Raw genomic sequence first — 7,796 nt, forward strand, 5'->3', positions numbered from 1 at the left:
AACTTCCCTAACCTAAAGAAAGAGATGCCCATGAACATACAAGAAGCCTACAGAACTCCAAATAGATTGGACCATAAAAGAAATTCCTCCTGTCACATAATNATCCAAACACCAAATGCACAAAACAAAGAAAGAATATTAAAAGCAATAAGGGAAAAGGGTCAAGTAACATATAAAGGCAGACCTATCAGAATTACACCAGACTTCTCACCAGAGACTATGAAATCTAGAAGATCCTGGGCAGATCTCATACAGACCCTCAGAGAACACAAATGACAATCCAGACTAATATACCCAGCAAAACTCTCAATTATCATAGATAGAGAAACTAAGATATTCCATGACAAAAACAAATTTACACAATATCTTTCCACAAATCCAGCCCTACAAAGGATAATAGATAGAAAATGCCAACACAAGAAGGGAAACTACACCCTAGAAAAAGTAAAAAAGTAATATTCTTTTAACAAACCTAAAAGAAGATAGCTATACAAACATAAAAATATCAAAATAACAGGAAGCAATAATCCTACTCCTTAATATTTCTTAACATCAACGAACTCAACTCCCCAATAAAAAGACATAGACTAACAGACTAGATAGGTAAACAGGACCCAGCATTTTGCTGAATACAGGAAACGCACTTCAGTGTCAAAGATGAACACTACCCCAGAGTAAAGAGCTGGAAAACAATTTTCCAAGCAAGTGGTCCCAAGAAACAAGCTGGAGTAGCCATTCTAATATCTGATAAAAATCGACTTTCAACCAAAAGTCATCAAAAAAGATAAGGAAGGACTCTTCATGTTCGTCAAAGGAAAAAAATCTACCATGAAGAACTCTCAATTCTGAACATCTACGTTCCAAATAAAAGGGCACCCAAATTTATAAAAGAAACTTTACTGAAGCTCAAAGCACACCTCATACAACAATAGTGGGAGACTTCAACACCCCNCTCTCATCAATGGACAGATCATGGAAATGCAAACTAGACAGAGAATGCATTGAAACTAACAGAAGTTATGGACCNAATGGATTTAACAGATATCTATAGAACATTTCATCCTAAAACAAAAGAATATAACTTCTCAGCATCTCATGGTAGGTTCTCCAAAACTGACCATATATTTAGACGCAAATCACACCTCAACAGATATAAAAAGACTGAAATAATCCCATGACTCCCAACAGATCACCATGGATTAAGGCTGGTCTTCAACAGCAACAAAAGCAACAGAAAGCCCACTATGCATGGAAGCTGAACAATGATCTACTCAATGATAACTTGGTCAAGGAAGAAATAAAGAAAGAAATTAAAGACTTTTTAGAATTTAATGAAAAAGAAGGTACAACATACCCAAACTTATGGGACACAATGAAAGCAATGCTAAGAGGAAAACTCATAGCTCTGAGTGCCTCCAAAAAGAAACTGCAGAGAGCTTACACTAGCAGCTTGACAACACACCTGAAAGCTCTAGAACAAAAAGAAGCAAATATACCCAAGAGGAGTAGATGGAAGGAAATAATCAAACTCAGGACTGAAATCAACCAAGTAGAAACAAAAAGAACCATACAAAGAATCAACCAAACAATACATAGAAGAGTTCTGTGTAACCATGATACCTCAAATACTGAACAAAAATCTATAATTTTGGTTGTGTTGAGACATTTAAGTAGCCACCTGGATCATACATGCTTCAGACCACTGACCATGTTAAAGTCCAAACAGATTTTAATCCTAAATATTTTATACTTAAAATTGTATATTCACATCTTTATAATGTATAATTTATAAATACATAACATAATTTTAAAAATATATTTACTCTTAAATATAAAATAGAAACAATAATAGAAGAAACTTATCCACACAAACACAATATACTGACCTCTGACAAAGGAGTAGGGAATTCAATAAAGTATAACCTTTTTCGCAAAAGTACTGAAAATTGGCTATCCATATGCAAAAACATGAAACACATGTTCTACACCCTATATAGTCTATATGTGGTACTACTGCCTCTAATGCCAGGGTAGGCTGACATAGAGGCAGAGGTAAGAGGATTAGTAGTTCAAGGTTACCCTTGGCTACATAGTAAGTGTGAGGCCAGCCAGGGATGTATAACACTCTATCTCCAAAAGGAAACAAAAACTTCGTGACCCTGGATTGCTGACTTGGTTTAAAATACAATATCAAATGTATAATCTATTAAAAATATTGGTAGTTTCGACTTCACTATCAAAAAATAGCTGGGCTCTGAGGGAAAAAAATTATTAAGAGTAGAAAAGCCACAAGCTGAAAATATCTAACAAAATATGTATGTGATAAAACGCCTCAATCTAAACATAAAACAACCCAATTAAAAGTGGGTAAACTATTTGGACAGCATACCAAGTAACAGATGGCCAGCCAGTATCTAAAAAGATGTTCACAATGAAATGCCACTACACACAACACCAAAAGCTGGCAAAAAACAGACATAAAGGAACTCTTGTTGTAAACAGCATGGCTACTCAGGACAGGAGCTAAGCTTTCTTACAATTTTAATTATTATGGTACACAAGTCTTACTCTTATATATTTATAAACAAAGGGGTGAACACATTTCCACAACAAAAACCTACGCATCAATGTTTATAGCAGCTTTATTCATAATTATCAAAACTTGGGAGGAACTAATATGCTTACAGGTGAAGGGGTGAGTGGGAACATCCACACCACAGATACTATTCAGTGATAAAAAAAGAATGTGCCATCAAATCATGCAAACCTGTGATTATTTACATATTGCTTCATTAAAAGAAGCTAATATGGAAAAGCTGCATGTAGTGTGGTTTCATCACATGACACTGTACAATGGGCAAAGTTGCTGGGGCACTATCAGTTGTAAACCTGGTACAATGGAAACTATGGAATCTATGAGAGTAACCCTAGCAATGACTCCTATTGATGGGGGATACGGAGCCTGAACCAGTCATCTTCTGTAACCAAGCAAAGCCTCACATGGAAGGATTGGGACACCAAGCCAGTCACAAAACCTTCGACCTACAGTCTGTCCTTCCTGCAGAGTATTCCCGAGACCAGAGAGACTTCATCCAGCAGCTGATGGAAGCAGATAGAGTCCTACAGCCAACATTAGCAGAGCTCAAGGAACCCTACAGAGGGAGAGATACCAAAAGAACATGGTCCACAGGATCAACTGGCAGGAAACCATGAAGGCTCACAGAGATCAGAGAGCCTGTAGAGGTCTGACCTAGGAGTTCTATATGTATATTATACCTTGATGTTCTTGTGGGATTCCTAACAGAAGTGGAGCTGGGGGTGGAGGCCAAGCTGTCTCTGACTCTTTGCCTGCTGGTGGAACCCTATTATCTTACTGCATTGCCTTGTCCAGCCTTGATGTGATGGTATGTGCCTGGTCTTATTGTAGCTTGTTATGTGTTTGGTTGAAGTCCCTAGGAAGCCTATTCTTGCTGAGAGGAATGGGGAGGGAGGATCTGGGAGAGAGGAAGGTAGGAGAGAGAGACTGAAGGGAGGGGAGGGAGAGAAAAGTGCAGTTGAAATGTAATATACAAGAAAAGAATAAAAATTCTTTAAAAAGTATCAGTGGTGAAGGGGGACAGACTTTTGGAGTAATGGCACATACATGTGACACAGCAATGGTGGGAACACAGAGTGAACGCCTGTGTTTGGTAACTATGGGTTCATCAATTATATCACTGTCATAATAATACAAGTGCTATAAGGAAAACCATCATGGAGAGGAAAGACACGGAAACTCTGTACTATCAGCTCAGTAAAACTTTCACTATTTAAAGCTATTAAATGGCTTATCAACTGAAAACCTCAGAATGGCTGGATTTCTTTATAACAGTGGCATACAGGAGACCATTGTTCAACTTGAAGCCCACAGTGAAGAGAGAGAGAGAGAGAGAGAGAGAGAGAGAGAGAGAAATTTGACCACATATTCTTCAGAAGACCACAGTGGTGAATTTCAAAAGAAATTCTGCAATTCTGCTTCCTTTACATGAGAGAAGTAGTCTAGAAATCAAGTTTAAAACACAGTAGAAGAGTGGTCAGAAAACATTAATCAGTAGTTCCACTATGATCACTGTGCAGATATAAAGTGTGTGGCAGACCTGCCTGCTGGGCACTGGGTATTGTAAACTGAGGAAAAGTTTTAGCCACAAAAACAGAATGACAAATGGAAACAGCACGTCTTTTCTCATGAAAACCTGCAAGGCACTGCCATTATATTTGTTGTAGTTCCTCAATATTTAAATATTATTGGAAATGTGTGTACTACCATGTTCTACAAGTCTTTTTTATTATTTTCAAAACAAGAATGAAAGAATAGCCTCTCTGATTCCCACTTCTCAACTTTCTTTCCTCTCTTTTCTTCAATGTTTTTGCCCTCAATGTCCCTCAGATGAGCTATGTCCACAATGCCTAGCTATCCTCTACTGCAGTGATTGTGAAAGGAGTGGCACCGCCTGTAAATGGCTATTCTCCCTTGCCCACTGCAGACGATCATCAGAATGACAAGGTGGGCAGGAAGAAAAAGAAATCAAGCATTACACTAGGGTTGTAGTTTGCTGACTGTTACTGAATTAATGGTTGCTAAGCCTGTTATTTTCATATTCTACACATTAAACGGAAATCACTTCTTTGCTCTACTTCCCTACATTATACGAAGGCCACAGAGCAGTTTCTACATGTGCTAAAACTAACCATGTGAGACACTGGTTCATCATGAAAGCCAACCTAAAAGTCATAACAGAATTAAATTAGGGCTGGATACTCAGTGGTAAAAACTTACTTAATCTCTACACAATCAATCTCTACACAGTGAAGGCATAAAGTAAATAAATCACCAACTCCACAATACTCATAATTCTAACAATCAATAGCCAGGTGCACATGGTGCAGATACAAGCAATCTTTTCCCAAAGGGCTCCTCACTGCCTCTTCTACAGGCCAGGGAAACAGGGGTAATGGGAAGTGCTAGGAGTAACTCGAAATGTTAAAAACAGTAACAACAACATTCTCCCCCGCCCCAGCTTTTACCAAGGACCACTGACTTCAACTTCTTAGCAGAAGCACTTAGAAGGTGCCTTAACCAAAGTCTGAGATAAGGAGGCCTCAAAAAGGCAGATTTACATATGAGTGATATTTCATGGGCGCAACAGGTCATATTTAGGAATATATAAGTATATATAAATACATATATGCATGTAATAACAATTAGTAAGAAGAGGGAGATCATGAATATGAAGGAGATCATGGGATATATGGGAGAGGAAAAGGGAAGGGAGAAATATAACTAAATTCTAATCTCAAAAATAAACTGAAAAAAAAAAAAAACAACCAGGCACATAGCACTGAATACAGCTGTACATATTAAGCACAGCTGGTTAAAGCAAGCTAGCTCTTCAACTGTGGATACATGCTTGGGTACTGGAATATGAAGGTCATGAAAACTTTGCCAATAATAAAAAGTTTCTGAAAGCCAACAAAAATTCAAAACCAAACACACAATAGACCCAGGTGTCTCTAGGAGTGCTCCCCATTTCACTGTAGCCTTAGCTCAGAACACACTCTGCACTGACACTGTCATCCACCAGCCTACGTTGCCCATGCACGCCACCTGAACCACCTAGATCTCCCTCAAGGCTATGCTACAACCTGCAGTGTTTTTATTAAGCATATGAAGGTTTGCTCTTACGGAAACATGTTTTGGCTATGGAAAACAAAGGCTTTTAATATATTTCCACTGTCACTCCTTGGCATATATCAAATTAGCATATCCTTGGAAGAGACTGCTTGTTTGTTTTGTATAAAAGTGATCAATTAAAAACTACTGCTTGGGTTGCTAAGTTTCACTTTAAAAAAAAAAAAAAGTATCACGAGTGGAGTAGTGGTGGCGCACGCCTTTAATCCCAGCACTCGGGAGGCAGAGGCAGGCGGATTTCTGAGTTCAAGGCCAGCCTGGTCTACAGAGTGAGTTCCAGGACAGCCAAGGCTACAAAGAGAAACCTTGTCTCTAAAACAAAAAACAAACAAACAAAAAAAAGTTATCACTAGATGAATTTTAGCTTGTGACTATGAAAAAATTTCTAGTGATTTCTGGAATGTCCCTAAACATCCTTCTGCCATTTTGTGCTGCGTGTTTATGCAAAGCAGCATTCAGCACTGAAGATCACAGAATCAAAACACTGATCACATTCCCCTTTGCCTGCCCCAGAAACTCTGCTTCACACGTTGTACTCCAGACTACTCCGACTGCGCATCCATCACCTATTTCCCTGCTTTCTTCTTCACCAGACACTTACTCTCACAGATTTATGCCATCTGCCACTTTCTTCAGGAAGCCCACTTAGTAAATATCTACTCTTACCATGTAAATGTCATATTTTCTAGCCTTGTGGTCAAAAAAATAAAAATAAATATAAATAAATAAATAAATCCTATTTTTATTGAGACTCAGACTGCAGGAACAGAGCCCAGGGACACTTGAATCCCAGGCCTGGAAGGAAGTTCCACGCAGAGAACAGAGAAGCATTCCCAGCCAACACTCCCATCAGACTCTTTCTGCGCTGACCAAGCAGGCACACAACTGTAAACTCTGGAAAAACCAGGCCAGTGTGAGAAGGAAACAGAGTACTTCAAAAATCCCAAGGAGAATAGCAAAGCTGAGCATCTAACTGCAACCACCTACCACCAGGGTGCGAGGACCCCTGACATGCACACACTGCCATCCACCCCCAAAGAGGTAGTTCTCAGAGCTGGGACTTTGAGAGATTAGTCATGAAAGTAGACCCATCGTGGATGAGATTAATAGCCTTGTAACAGACCCTCAGACCCCAGCAGAGCTGTCTCCATGATGGAAGTAGCATTCAGGCCATGAAACTCAGCAGACAGTACCACCAGTCTAAAAAGGAAAACAAAGACCTAATCCATCAAAGTCCACAGTGCTGGGAAAGTCTCTAACTGTACTACCTTGTTTTTGGACTTTTGTAGTTCTGCTTCTGGCTAACTGTTTTTGTTAACTGAAGCATATCAACCCAGAACATGGTTGGTTTTGTTTGTTTGTTTGTTTTGTGCTTAAAAGTTTAGCCTGAGAAGGCTCAATGCTCTACTGGGATCCTGAATATCCAATATAGTCTCTGGCCAGCTAACACAGACCTTCCACTGGCTTAAATCCACGTCCAAACAGTCTTCTCCACAACAGTCTCATAAAAGAAAGCTCAGCTATCCAGGTTCCTTCTGCCATAAAAAGATATGAGGAGAACACACCCTTCTGAGAAGAGCAAACCCTCATCTGACACCAAATCTGCCAGTAGTCTGACACTGGACTTTCAGCCTCCAAAACTGTGAAAAAAAATTCCATTTTCTATGCCACCTCGTTTGTGGACTTCATTTTAGCAGCCCAGGCAGACTAAGGCATCTAGGAAATACTCGTTGCACTAGTAAACCAAAGGCAGCTTATGATCATTCACTGGGTCCGGTTAGGAAACCTACTTTCACACAGAGTGTGTACTCCTGTGTTCCTTGTCCCTGAAGAAAGTTTAGATTCTCAATCTGAGATGATGAACCAGTGGTCTGTATGAAATGTATGTGTATAAATTTAATGTTAAAACTCTAAAATACCTCCAAGGACTGCGGCTCTCAAGAGTAAAATCACCAATAAACAAGCAAATGGGGCTGGTGAGATGGCTCAGCGGGTAAGAGCACCCGACTGCTCTTCCGAAGGTCCAGAGTTCAAATCCCAGCAACCACATGGTGGCTCACAACCATCC

General features: G+C 39.5%; 1 protein-coding gene across 3 annotated transcripts in view; it reads right to left on the reverse strand.

Moving 5' to 3' along the window:
* Positions 1 to 7,796, reverse strand: part of Txndc16 (thioredoxin domain containing 16) — an 81,142-nt gene that overhangs the window by 60,301 nt on the left and 13,045 nt on the right. The window lies entirely within an intron of this gene.

The sequence above is a fragment of the Mus pahari genome, chromosome 8 (genome assembly GCF_900095145.1).
Source record: "Mus pahari chromosome 8, PAHARI_EIJ_v1.1, whole genome shotgun sequence".
NCBI classification, from domain to species: Eukaryota; Metazoa; Chordata; class Mammalia; order Rodentia; family Muridae; genus Mus; species Mus pahari.